Consider the following 14,101-nt stretch of genomic DNA (forward strand, 5'->3'; position numbering starts at 1 on the left):
ATTATATTGAAACTAATGGTATTGTGATCACTGGACCCGAAGTGCTCCCCAACGCATACCTCCACCACCTGTCCCGTCTCATTTCCTAACAGGAGGTCCAGCACTGCCCCTCCTCTAGTAGGTACCTCTATGTATTGCTGCAAAAAACTATCCTGCACACATTTTACAAACTCCAAACCGTCCAGCCCATTTACAGAATGTGTTTCCCAGTCTATGTGTGGAAAGTTGAAATCTCCCACAATCACTACCTTGTGCTTACTACTAATATCTGCTATCTCCTTACATATTTGCTCTTCCAATTCTCGTTCCCCATTTGGCGGTCTATAATACACCCCTATAAGTGTTGCTACACCTTTCCCACTTCTCAGTTCCACCCAAATAGCCTCCCTAGATGAACCCTCCAATCTATCCTGCCAAAGCACTGCTGTAATATCTTCCCTGACTAGCAATGCAACACCTCCACCTCTTGTCCCTCCAATTCTATCACACCTGAAGCAACGAAATCCTGGAATATTTAGTTTCCAACCACAGCCCTCATGCAACCATGTTTCACTGATCGCCACAACATCATACTTCCAGGTGTCTATCCAGACTCTAAGCTCATCCACCTTTCTTACAATGCTCCTAGCATTAAAATATGCACATTTAAGAAACCCCCCGTCACTTCTTCTCTGTTTATTTCCTTTTTTTTCTTTCTCCTCTTGTGTCCGAGTGCTTCCCTTTTCTGCTTCCTGTCTCCCATTCTGTCTACTAGCTTTCTCTATTTGAGTCCCTCGCCCCAACCATTCTAGTTTAAAATCTCCCCAGTGACCTTTGCAAATTTCCCCGCCAGGATATTGGTCCCCCTCGGGTTCAAGTGCAACCCATCCTTTCTGTACAGGTCCCACCTTCCCCAAAAGAAGTCCCAATGATCCAGAAACTTGAATCCCTGCCCTCTGCACCAGTCTTTCAGCCACGCATTTATCCTCCACCTCGCTCCATTCCTACTCTCACTGTCGCGTGGTACAGGCAGTAATCCTGAGATTGTTACCTTTTTGGTCCTTTTCCTTAACTCTCCTCCCAACTCCCTAAATCCTCCCTTCAGGACCTCTTCACTTTTTTTACCTATGTCATTGGTACCTATATGTACCACGACCTCAGGCTCCTCTCCCTCTGATTTCAGGATACCTTGGATGCGTTGAGACACGTCCGTGACCTTGGCACCAGGGAGGCAGACCACCATCCTGGTCTCCCGACTGCGTCCACAGAAACGCCTATCCGACCCCCTAACAATAGAGTCCCCAATTACTATTGCCCTCTTCTTTTTTTCCCTACCTTTCGGAGCAACGGGGCCGGTCTCTGTGCTGGAGGCCCGTCCGCTGTTGCTACCCCCGGGTAGGCTGTCATCCTCATCCGTACTCAAACAGGAGTACTTATTTGCAAGGTGTACCGACATTGGAGTACTCCCTCGTTCCTGCCTCTGCCCCTTGCCCTTCCTTAGCGTGACCCACATGTCTCTCTCCCGTGGTTTTGGAGTGACCACCTCCCTATAACTCCCCTCTATGACCTCGTCACTCTCCCTGACCAGACAGAGGTCATCGAGCTGCTGCTCCAGGAACCTAATACGGTCCCTTAGGAGCCCCATCTCTCTGCACCTGGTGCAGATGTGGACGTCTGGAGGGCCATCCGACACCATGACCTTCCACATCTGACATCCAGAACAGTACACTGCTCTGACTGTCATTCTCTCGCCTTACCCTGGATCCGATACCAGTATAATACAATAGAAACTGCTGGGAGAAATCAGCAGGTATCTGACACAAACAGCTGCTCCCTCTTGCCCTTTAAACTGCACCTTTATTATATAAACAAAAAGCACTGTACCTTTACTAAAGCATTATACCTTTAACCAGAAAGCAGAAATGCTAACCTGAGGTTGCACCCAATCAGCTGCTTCCTCTAGTCTGCTTCCGCCAATCAGCGGCTTCCACCAGAACCCTCCCTATGGAGTGTGGAACGTTACAGACTTTGGTAAGCCCTGACCCTCCTCCACTGTCTCCAACGGTCCCGGGCCTCTGTGAAAACAAGCCCCGCGCCCGATATGAGAGCAGGTTGAAAAAACGAAGGCAACAAAAGCTGTGGGAGCATGCGCGCGTGCGTTTGCGTGTGCACAACTGATCCAGCCCGCATGAAGTCGCATTTTGCCCAATCTGGCCCGTGACCAAAAATGAGTTTCACTATACTGTACATGATTACAATCAAGCCATTCACAGTGTACAGATACAGGATAGAGGGTATTACATTTAGTGCAAGATAAAGTCCAGTAAATTCTGATTAAAGATTGTTCGAATGTCTCCAATAATGTAGATGGGAGATCAAGACCACTCTCTAGCTGGTGATAGGATGGTTCAGTTGCCAGACAACAGCTGTGAAGAAACCGTCCCAGAGTCTGGAGGTATGTATTTTTAAACTTCAGTATCTCCTGCCTGATGGACGAAGCAAGACATCTTGCTGACATTGAAGGAGAGGTTATTGGAAACAAGGAATTGCAGATGCTAGTTTATACCAAAGATAGACACAGAGTGCTGGGGTAATTCAGCGGGTCAGACAGCATCTTTGGAGTAAAGAGGATGGGTGATGTTTTGGATTGACCTGTAGGAGCGGCACAGCGGCGCAGCGGTACAGTTGCTGCCTTACAGCGCCAGAGACCCAGGTTCGATCCTGACTTATGGGTGCTTCAATTACGGAGTATGTACGTTCTCCCCGTGACCTGCGTGCGTTTTCTCTGGGATCTCCGCTTTCCTCCCACAATCCAAAGACGTACAGATTTGTAGGTTAATTGGCTTGGTATAATTGTAAAGTTTCCCCTAGTGTGTGTAGGATAGTGTAAGTATGCGGGGATCGCTGGTCGGCACGGACTCTGTGGGCCATAGGGCCTGTTTCTACGCTAACATTATTTGATCTCTGTTCCACTACGATCGTGTCATCAGCAAATTTGTAAATTGAGTTGGATGGTATTTGGCTGCACAGTTGTGGGTGTACAAGGAGCAAAGAAGCGGGCTGTAAACACAACCTTGCAGGGCAAGTGTTCAGGATTATCGTGGAGAATGATTGGTCACCTATCCTGATTGATTGTGGTCATTTGGTCAGAAAGATGAGAATCCTTATCAGCTCAATAGTAACTTTATTGGGCGCGACTCACCCGTTGCAGCGGCCCCTACATAAATTGTATTGTATTGTATTGTATTGTAATTTCTCGAGAAAGGAGGGGCAGCAAAGTTCACCTGGCATTTGGTGTAAACGGGCCAGTGTATTTACATTGCAGTTGCAGTTGAACATGTTTTCCAGCAGAGGGTGTCACAGCTTCAGTGATGCTCAGGTATAAAGTCATTGCAAGTCATTTCCATTGCATTCATTCTGCCTCAGAAAAGAATGTCATGAAGTCAAGAGTCAAGAGTGTTTTATTGTCAAATGTACCGACAGCAGAATAATTAAATCCTTACTTGCAGCAGCAAAGCAGGACTATAAACACAATACACATAGATAATATCTAATAAACAAAAATCAATTAATTCAGTAAAGGTTGAATTATACCGAGAGTCTGAAGAAGGGTCTCAACCTGAAACGTCACCAATCCATGTTGTCCAGAGATCCCGCCTGCCCTGCTGAGTTACTCCAGCACTTTGAGTCCTTTTGTGTATTAAGCAGCCTCTGCAGTTCATTGTTTCTACTGTTTATAAAGTAATAATCCCTTACTCAGTTATAGTGAACAATTGGCAATAACGGACAACTTTCCCACTCCTGCTATGGTCAATCTGAGACCCTGGAATTTTCACTTTTCACTTAGGGCGGCACAGTGGCACCACAATAGAGTTTGCAGTGCCAGAGGCCCGGGTTCGATCCTGACTACAGGTGCTCTTTGTACGGAGTTTGTACACACTCATTGTGACCACGTGGGTTTTCTCGGGGAGCTCGGGTTTCCACCCACACTCCAAAGACATGCAGGCTTGTAGGTTATTTATCTTCTGTAAACTGCCCCTAGTGTGTGTAGGAAGCAAAATTGGGATAACATAGAACTAGTGTGCGGGTGGTCATTGGCCAGCACAGACTCGGTGGGCATAAGTGCCTGTTTCCACACTGTATCTCTAAACTAAGCTAAACTAAACTAAATAGGATGAATGGGATAATTCTGGGAGCTGGTATGGACCTAACTGGTTGAATCACCACTTTCCATGTTGTATTTGTAAGCCAAATAACAAAACAGAAAGCAAACAGAAACAAGAGCAAGCACAAGTGCTTTTGATTAGTCAGTTGTATAGAGAAAGGGAAGTGGGGAATTATGACAGAAATACTTTCTGAAGAAGATGTTTTCTGATCCAGTCTCTCCGTCATTCTATTTGCTTCCAACAAGAACTGTTCGAGGATGCAATGTTTTAAAATGTAAGCTTTGATCCATCTGTTACATTTTTTAGAGTGGTTACAATGTCACAATTGTTGAAAACTGTCCTGCTGTCCTGAGTATTATTCATTTCCCAGGAATTCACTCTGAAGTTTCTGCAAGATCCATTGCCCAATTTTAGTATGTCTTTGTAAAATTGGCTTTGTACTCGAGACATATTTAATTTGCTGTAACTGTTTATGTTGCAAACTTAACAGCAACTCCATTAGAAAGAGTTCAGTCTATTAGAACAGTACAGCACAGGAACGGGCACTTCAACCCACTATGTTTACACTGAACTTGATGCCAGATTTAAATTATCAAAAACCTCTTAAGCCCCACTATCGCATCTGCTTCCACCACCCCTCTGGCAGTGTGCTCTAGGCACTCATCACTCTCAGTGTAAAGCCTTGCCTAGCACATCTCCTTTAAACTTTTCCTCTCTCATCTCAAAGTTGTGCCCTCTAATATTTGACATTTCCACCCTGAATTCGTTTTGAAGAAGAAAATCAACATACTCACATTAGACACAAAAGGCTGGAGTAACTCAGCGAGACAGGCAGCACCTCGGGATTGAAGGAGTAGGTGACGTTTCGTGTCGCGACCCTTCCTTCACCCATTCCTTCTCTCCAGAGAGGCTGCCTGTGCCGCTAAATTACTCCAGCACTTTGTGTCTATCTTCGGCTTAAACCAGCATCTGTAGTTCCTCCCTACTCATGTTACTCTGCTCATCTGCCACTTTTTTCACTTTCAAATACTGACCAAATACTGTTCCAATAAAGTCCCTGTAAAGCTACAGCCAGTAAAAATGTAACTGTTCCATTTCCGGTTCTCATGACAATTAAACACTCTTTGCCCTTGACTACAAATCTCTTTTAAGGTGCCAACAGTCTCTTCCTTCACCACCTTGTTAGGCAAGGCATTCCAAACACCAACCTTTAAATACAGTCTGTGAAATAGTATTCTTCATGTCACCTTTGCTTCTTTTACCAATCCCTGGTTCTCAATGCTTCCACCTGATGGTGCACGGGGCGGCACGGTGGTGCAGCGGTAGAATTGCTGCCTTACAGTGCCAGAGACCCGAATTCCATCCTGACAATGAGTGCTGTCTGTACGGAGTTTGTACGTACTCCCTGTGACCGCGTGGGTTTTCCCCGGGTGCTTCAGTTTCCTCCCACCCTCAAAAGACATACAGGTTTGTAGGTTGTTTAAGAAGGAACTGCGGATGCTGGAAAATCGAAGGTACACAAAAATGCTGGAGAAACTCAGCGGGTGCAGCAGCATCCATGGATACTGCTGCACCCGCTGAGTTTCTCCAGCATTTTTGTGTACCTCAGGTTTGTAGGTTAATTGGCTTCGGTAAAGATTGTAAATTGTCCCTAGTGTGTTGGATAGTGTTAGTGTATGGGGATTGCTGGTCGGCGCAGACTCGGTGGGCCAAAGGATCTGTATCCACGCTGTATCTCTAAACTAAACTAAACTTTCAAGCGTCTACATCTTCTGACTGATAGAGGAGGAAAGAAGAGAGAATGCCAGGGATGGGAGTGGCCCCTAATTATGTTGGCTGCTTTTCCGAGGCAGCATGATGAAACAGTGGGTCAATTTTACCTTCAAAGATGGTTGAAATGGACAACCCAGCAACAAGATACCATGCAGAATGGTTTTACATTGGTGGTTAAAGTTATTGAACTGAGATTACTCTGTTGGAAGATTGAAGTGCAAATATTCCCTTTGGGGATTTAGCAAAGATGCCGACAACTAATTAAGCTGTTCAGTGGCAGCTTACATTAGCTGCGGTACAGTGGTACAGCTGTTGCATCACAACACCATGAGACACAGGCTCGACTTTAGATTTTAGACTTTAGTGATACAGCATGGAAACAGGCCCTTTAGCCCACCGAGTCCGCACCGACTAGTGATCACCCCCCCGGGGGAGGATCTACTATGAAACTAACGAAGCTTAAGCTTCAGAGCCCCTAATCCCAGAGGGGCCCCAGAAGCGACTTTAGTCCAGATATTCTTCCGATTTAAATCGACATAGTCGACATCTTCGGCCACCCCCCGGACAGGGATGGGACACTCGGGAGGGGAGGGGACGGGAACGGTCCAGTAGCAATTCCACATCGTTTGCAGCGCCGGAGACCCAGGTTCGATTCTGACTACAGATGAAACGCAGGTCTGTATACATGCAGCAGCACAGCTGCCGAGAATGTTTATCGCGAGTTACCTGTGACCTGGGCATGCACAGTCGGAATACCAAACTTGCTTATTGGCGATGACAATATTTATAATTATATGTTTTGGAGATTTCGAGATCTTGTGAAAAATAAATTGTGCATCATTATGACATAAGTTTTTAGTTTTTGATTTTATTGATACAGCATGGAAACAGGCCCTTCGGTCCACAAAGTCCACGCTGACCATCAATATACTTTCACACTAGTTCTATGTTATCCCACTCGTTACACATTCGGGGTGATTTACAGAGGCCAATTAACCGACAAACCCAGAGGGCAATTAACCTACAAACGTGAAGTCTTTACGATGTGGGGGAAGCCAGAGCAATTGGAGGAAACCGATGTGGTCACAGGGAGAACGTGCAACTCCACACCGACAGAATTAAACCCAGGTGAGGCTCTACCAGCTGTGCCACTGTGCACACAAGTTTGAGGAAATGGAGTTTCACATTTTTCCATATTTTCTTACAGCGTAGAGCGTGGCTGAATCATCCAATGAAGTCATTGCTGGCTCAAGACCCATCCCATTTTCCTTGTAATCTACTCTCCCCATATTCCTGTCAACTTCACCGAAATTCTGGCACAATAAAGACAATTTACAGAGGCCAATTTGACCCACTAATCCGCACGTCTTTAGGATGTGGGGGGAAATCAGTGCACTGGGAGGAAACCCACCCAGTTGCAGGAAGAATGAGAAAACTCACAAACGCAACGCCGGAGGTGAGGATCAATCCTGGGTTGCTGAACATTGAAGCAGCAGCTGTAATAGGTGTGCCACTATATTGCCCAGCCAGTCCTGATTGAAAGTTTCTGCTGGCCGGGAGTTGAACCCATCTATAGCTCTGGAGTGGTGGGGGGGTGGGGAGGGGAGGGGGTGTTGGTACAAGCTGCTTCTACAGAGGATCGTGAGCATAAATGCACACAATATGAAAGCAAACTGGGAATCATGTTCCAGAAGTAGAACAGCGATGACTGAAGGCCTTGCAGCAGCCTGGGGCTCGACGAGATTAGGTGCTGCTCCAGAAGACCAAGCACTGAGCTGGACTTTGAAAATGGCGCCGAAACCCAATCACTCTTGCATGCAGTCTCAGTGGACTATATACACTTATGATCATATGAACTTATGTCCTCCTCTGGTTCTGAGACAAACACACACAAACACACACACACATTGCTAATTGGGGATTGTGCTCATGTATGATTCAGATTCAGATTGACAGTACTTTACTGAACTATATGCAAAAAAAAATCACTGTGCGTTTGCACATGATTACACCATTGACTATTTTGCGTGTGTTTGTGTGTTTATCATAAAATCATAAGTTCGAGGAGCAGAATTAGCCCATTCAGCCCATCAAGTCCACACTGCCATTCAATCATGGCTGATCTATCTTTCCCTTTCCTGTCTTCTCCCCATAACCCCTGACAACCCGACTAATCAAGACATGTCCCTCCCATTCCATTGGTATTATACTTGATCCGGAATGAGAGGTGTTACCGGAGAAAATCAACAAGAGCGGAAGAACCCTGAGCTCATGCAAAGGGAATATTCATCAAAAAGCAGAACAGGACAAGACAGGCTGTATAATGTAGCAAGTTAGAGACAAGATGGCCGGAGATGATTGGGCAAGACGTCATAAAAGTAGTGTCAGATTTCGTTTACTGTCTTGTTATTTCTTCAAGGAAATGTGTGTCACTGAATGTGCAGCCCACTCAGCTGTCCTGCCATTGGAGGAAGAGGCGAGATGTAGCAACATTCAGCCAGATGCTTCACAAATCCATAACTTCTGCCGTCTGATCCACTGGCCTGTTCATGGTGACCCCTTCAGTACTTCCTCCCTGCCTGTGTAGGACATCAGAGGTACGAGAGGAGCCGAGAGGAACTAGTTTGTCTCTCAGGAGGGGTTTCACTGACAAAGGCACTAACCTTCCTTGAACAGCAGTTTTATATTTTAGAAACAAGGAACTGCCGTTCTCCAGTTCCTCTGGTTCGTAAGAATCCTGAGCCAGAACGTCAGCTATCCACGTTCGCCAGAGATTTACCCCAGGACTTTGTTTAGTATAATTTAGTTTGGTTCAGAGATACAGCGAGGAACAGGCCCTACGGCCCTCCGAGTCCACGCCGCCCAGTGACCCCTGCACACTAACGCTACCCTACACACACTAAGGACTTCTTACACTTATACCAAGCCAATTAACCTACAAACCTGTACGTCTTTGGAGTGTGGGAGGAAACCAAAGATCTCGGAGAAAACCCACGTGGTCAAGGGGAGACGCACAAACTCCATACAGACAGCACCCATAGTCAGGATCGAACCCGGGTCTCCAGCGCTGCAAGACTGTAAGGCAGCAACTCCACCGCTACATCACCTGCGTGTCCAGTTTTATGTTTTCTCTGTTTCGACGCAACAGTTTTGATACAAACTGAGTGGTTGCTAGGTCATATCAGAGAACTGGATAACAGTCAACTACATTGTCGCGAGATAAAAAACAAAAAAAATGCTGGAAATATTGCAGATACTCTGAATCTGAAGTAAGAACAGAAAATGTTGGTAATACCGAACTGGTCAGGCAGCATCCGTAGAGGGAGAAACGGGATTAACATCTCAGGACAATGACCTAACAACAGAACTGGAAAATGGGATAACGTACATGTTTAAAGTTGCAGAGAGCACAAGAGATAAAGATAGAGAAGCAAAGAAGAATTTTGTTTAATGCCATGGCTTACATGTCTTTGAATTTTACTTCCAGCAAAAAATAAATAATCCTTGTTGGCCTGGCCATGTGAGAATGATGCAGCATGCACAACTAACTGGAGACCATCGGACTATCTTTCAACAGACTTTACTGGAGTTTATCTTGCACTAAACATTATTTTCTTCATCCTGTATCTGTACACTGTGGACAGCTTGATTGTAATCATAGTTTTGATTGTAATTACAGTCTTTCTGCTGATTGGATAGCACACAAGAAAAAAGCTTTTTACTGTACCTTGGTACATGTGACAATAATAAACTGAACCAAACTAAACAAAACATAAACAACACTTCCTGTCAGTGAAGGCAGCAAGTAGAACACAGAAACCCCACGTGATGTTTCCAATCTGCTCTATAACTGGGTATTTTTGCACGACTTAAAAATCTACAGGCATTCTCTCATGGTTCTGGATGATTCCCAGTTAGTTTACTTTGCCTGCCAGATTCATCGTTTTGTTTCCTGTAAGTAAAACCGGTTGGAGTTGCCTTTTCTTATGCCCCAGGGGACAGAACAGTGAAGCACTGTCAACCAGCCCCACAACAAATTTCAGGCCAGAGACGTAACCTGGCCTGCAGCACAGTCCGGCTCAAAGGCATTCTAAATACAAAGAGACTGCCCACACCAGGAATAACCCCTTTAAAAATCAAAGCCTTCACAAGTTCTTCCTGACTTTAATATTGTGATGTCTTCCTAATAGAGTGGAAACTTTTATACGTTCACATAAATGTCTGGTGATCACTTTGCTTTAAACAAAGGTCTTAAACAATAGTGCCATACACCAATGCATTTCACTGTCAGATTTTTTTTGGTATGGTTCTTTATTTGTCACATGTGCCAAGGTAGGGTGAAATTAATTTTATTATACAGTTCAGTTTGTTTTATTATCCTTTGGATTATTCTTCATCTGTTACCAACATTTTCCTGAAGATTCTGTGGGGCTGATTTCTAACTTGCCGTCTGAGTGCACAAGCACATGCTTTGGACATCCTCTGAATTCATAGCCAACCTGGTTCTGAAACTTCCTCCAGCCCTACAACCATATAACAGTCCCAGGGAGCAGTGGAAGCAGAAACTTTAAATATATTTAAGACTAAAATAGATGGTTTTTTAGCTGCCAAGGGGATAAGGGGCTACGGGGAGAGGGCAGGGATATGGACCTAGGTATGGTTAGTATAGTAAGACCTGAGTGATCTCCTGGACAAGTGTCGATCGCCTGGATTGGGGTCGGAGAGGAATTTCCCGGATTTTTTTCCCGAATTGGACCTGGGTTTTTATCCGGTTTTTTGCCTCCCCCAGGAGATCACGAGGTTCTTGGGGTGGAGAGGGGTGATAGCGGTATAAAGGGGAGGGTAGTGTCTTGTGTTCTGTGTCTTGTGTCTACTGTTTGTGGGTAAGTGTGTCTGTTTAGTGTTCAGCCATGAGCGAATGGCGGTGCGGGCTTGACGGACCTGGTGGTCTACTCTCGCACCTACTTTCTATGTTTCTATGTTTCTATGTAACAGTCTAGAAATTGCTTTCCTGTCTTTTAGTGGCATTAATATAGCCTCAGAGGTCATTCTGATGAAACATACTGAAGCGCCTTGACAGGATGGATGTGGAGAGGATGTTTACTCTTGTGGGTGGCACAGTGCACAGCGGTAGAGTTGCTGCCTGGAGCCCAGCGCCAGGAACCCAGGTTCGATCCTGACCTCGGGTGCTGCCTTTACAGAGTTTGCACGTTCTCTCTGTGACCTTGTGGGTTTTCTCCAGGTGCTCTGATTTCCTCCAACATTCCACAGACATGCAGGTTTGTAGGTAAATTGTCCCTAGAACGTAGGATAGAACTAGTGTACGGGTGATCGCTGGTCAGCTTAAAATCGATGGACGGAACAGCCAGTTTCCACGCTGTATCTCAAAACTAAGCTGATGAAACCCGAACTAGGAGTCGCCGTTACAAGATAATGATCACTCACTTTAAACAATGATGAGGGGAGATTTTTTCTCACGTGATTTTAAAGAGTTTCCTCCTCAAAGGATGGTGGAATAATGTACAGCACACAAACAGGCCCCTTTTGCCCACCTCATCCATGACAACCATGATGCCTATCTATAATCTCATTTGCCTGCATTAGGACTATATGTTTCGACACCAGTGTGCATAGAAATTTCTGGAATTCTCTGCCCCAGGAAGTTATGGAGACTAGAACACCAAAAGTCAAGAGTGAAGAGGAGGAGCCATCTTGGTGAACGGCTGCTAGCCAGCAGCCGTCCGTCTTAAATTCGTTTTTTTTAATAGTTTTTAGTGAGTCCTGTTTTTTTGTTTGTAGGGGATATGGTCTTTTAATGTGGGGGGTAGGTGTAACTTTATTTATAGGTCCCTACCTGGTCGGTGTGGCAGCCTTTTTTCCGGGCTGCCCGTCGACCCGTCCTCGTGGCCTACCAGCGGGCTTGGAGCGCCGTTTCTTGGCGGGAACCACCCAGCACCTCGGCCTGGGTGGCGGCACAGCATTGGAGCGCTGGAGCGGAGCGGGCGATGCCTTGCCTGGGTCGCCGCGCTGGAGCTCTGGCGAGCTGGACCGCCGTGAGCAACATCTCCGGGCTGCGGGTTTGCGGAGCGGAGAGGCGGCAAGGCGGCAGTGAGGAGAGCGGGCGCCGACTTTTTCATCTGGAGCCTGGGAGCTCCAAACCGGCGCGGCCTTGTCGGCTTCGGCAGCCGCGGGCTCCAACCAAGAAGCGGCCGTTCCAGGTGGCCCAGCCGCCGAAAGGACTCTCCCGACGCCGGGGCAAGACCACCCGGTGAGAACGGCCAGGGACATCGGGCCTCCGTACAGGCAATTGCGGTGGCCTCAATAGGCCTGACTTTGGGGTGATCATGGGGTGGGGACTGGACATTGTGCCTTCCTCCACAGTGCTATCCACTGTGGGGGGATGATTTTTTTTGTCTAATTGTAGTCCTGTAGGTCTGTGTCCAAGATGGCTGCCGTGAAGAGAGAGTGGACGCTGGCGCGCTTTGGCTGCCGCTGCTCTCTTTTCACACTGTGTTTTTGATTTTCTGTTTTTGGATTGAATTCTGTTTTTAATTTGTGTCTCTGTGATGTCTTTATTACTTGTTATATTCCGATTATATGTTTTTATTCTGATTACTATGTAAGGTGTCCTTGAGATGTATGAAAGGCGCCCATTAAATAAAATTTATTATTATTATTAAGAGTGAAGAAAGTCAAAAGTGTTTTGCCATCATATGCACCGGGACCTGAGTAATGTGGATCTGATGTGTCGGTAGACAAATTGTAATGGATCCAGATCATTACTAACGCAGCAATTGATTTGCATTGTCACCAACATCATGAACCACTTCACCACAATGGACATGAGTGGTAGTGGTCGGCTTTTCACTTTGCTCTTTGTGGGCACCGTTTTTATGGATGTCCTTTTGAAGCTAGTGACAGCCTCAGACCTTAGTAATGAGAGGTTGAAGATATCCACGAAAACTCCAGCTACTTATTCCACGCAGGTTTTAAGAATGCGACTTGGAACCCCATCAAATGTGACATCAAGGTACAATTCTGGAAGTACTTAAAGTGAAAGTAGATACATTTTTAATAATCATAGTATGAAGGCTCTGGGAAATGGGCACTGAGGAATATTTGAGGTCTAAGGTAGATGAACCGTAATCATATTAGAAGGTGGGGCAGGTGGCTTACTCCCGCTCCCATTTTCTTATGTTCTCATATCTTTGCATGAAACCAAATTGGCAAATGTATATAAAAGATGAGCATAGATTCCCAGACATAAAATTCCCCAACAGAGTATAGGAAGAACTGATGCAGTAGAGCAGTCATGTATTGAATGGTGTAATATGCTCTCTCTCCTATTTTTATTTTCAAAACAGCCTAGTGTGGACACTGAAGTTAAAGGATAGTGTGCACACTTAGTGTCATGCCCCAAACACTCTCAGTGACATATGTCCCATTATGGGCCAAGTCCCAGTATGGATCAGTTGATGTCCAAGTGTTGTCCAAGATATGCCCAGAAAGAGCTGGAAGACATGGCTTAATGTGGACAAGTAGACGTGGGTCAGTGTGAGTGAGTACTGTAGTTATGTCCCAGTGAGGACTCAATGTCCCAGTGTCGACTACGTTTCGCATTGGAAATTGAAGGAAGAGGAAAAAAAGAATGTTCAAATCTAGAATGACTTGCAAAATTGTTGACAAAAATGTTCTATTTCGTTCCCTGGCATTTTGAGTCATGTGTGCAATGAATTTGATTTGTGGCAGGTGAATACAATTTTTTTGTTTTCCATGCCTTTCCCAATTAATTAAATTGAAATGTTGCACTTAAGAACAGTTAAGTGGGCATCCAAACACAAAAGCTGAATAACTGGTCCTTTGTTACTATTCAAACACTAGACTGAATGGAATTTCTAAAAGACTCTCATTAGTACCCTGAGCCTGAAGTAAAATAAAACATTACCATAGGAACCTCATTCAGCCAGAGTTTAGAAGAAGACTTCCTGCAAATACTTGAAGGAGATACCCTGAAAAACCAGCCCTTAATGCTGTTTATGTTCTGAATACTTCATATCTGGAGGGCATTAGCTTCTCGGCTACCAAGCAGGAAAGATTTTGGAATAATGCTAGAATTCTTGGAGTCAAAATGAACAACACCGACAAGGAGTACTTGTGGAAGGGAACTTGCAATGGCAACTCAA

Source organism: Amblyraja radiata, chromosome 9 (genome assembly GCF_010909765.2).
Source record: "Amblyraja radiata isolate CabotCenter1 chromosome 9, sAmbRad1.1.pri, whole genome shotgun sequence".
Lineage (NCBI taxonomy): Eukaryota > Metazoa > Chordata > Chondrichthyes > Rajiformes > Rajidae > Amblyraja > Amblyraja radiata.